The sequence below is a fragment of the Pteropus vampyrus genome, unplaced genomic scaffold (assembly GCF_000151845.1).
Source record: "Pteropus vampyrus isolate Shadow unplaced genomic scaffold, Pvam_2.0 Scaffold427, whole genome shotgun sequence".
NCBI lineage: Eukaryota > Metazoa > Chordata > Mammalia > Chiroptera > Pteropodidae > Pteropus > Pteropus vampyrus.
Genome location: NW_011889208.1, coordinates 159,545 through 160,060, shown reverse-complemented (window position 1 = coordinate 160,060; position 516 = coordinate 159,545).

Genomic DNA, 516 nt, shown 5'->3' with positions numbered 1-516 from the left:
TGAATTTGTTTCATTTCTCGTACCTCCAGGAGTTGGGGACCGTTATTTCCCCTCAGAGGAGGAGCAGAGCAGTTAAGTCACTTGCCCAACAACGTTCGGCGAGCAGGGGAACGAGCGGGGACTCCACAGGGCCGCCCTGGCCAGGACACACCCGCGGTCCTCTCGGTGGGCCGGACGTGTGGCCGCCAGCTCTGTCCCCGTGAGCTCCTCCTGGCGTCTCTGACGATCACTGCACAGCATTGCAGGTGCAGCGACACGGGTGGCTGGACTTGGCGGTAAACGTTGGAAGAACGTCTACGAAGGTCACCGACAGCTAGTGAAGGCAGGACCGGGGACCTCAGTGGTCTGCGCACTGTCCACAGGACCGACCCCGACGACGCTGGCCTTGTCGCCCGGATGGGGTTGCGGTGCCCGGGCCCCACACCGTGGAATTGATCTCCTTTATGTCTTCCCACACTGAACTCCTTAAAGGGAAGTCACTTTAGACGGAAGCCACACGTGAGGGCTGGGGACAGG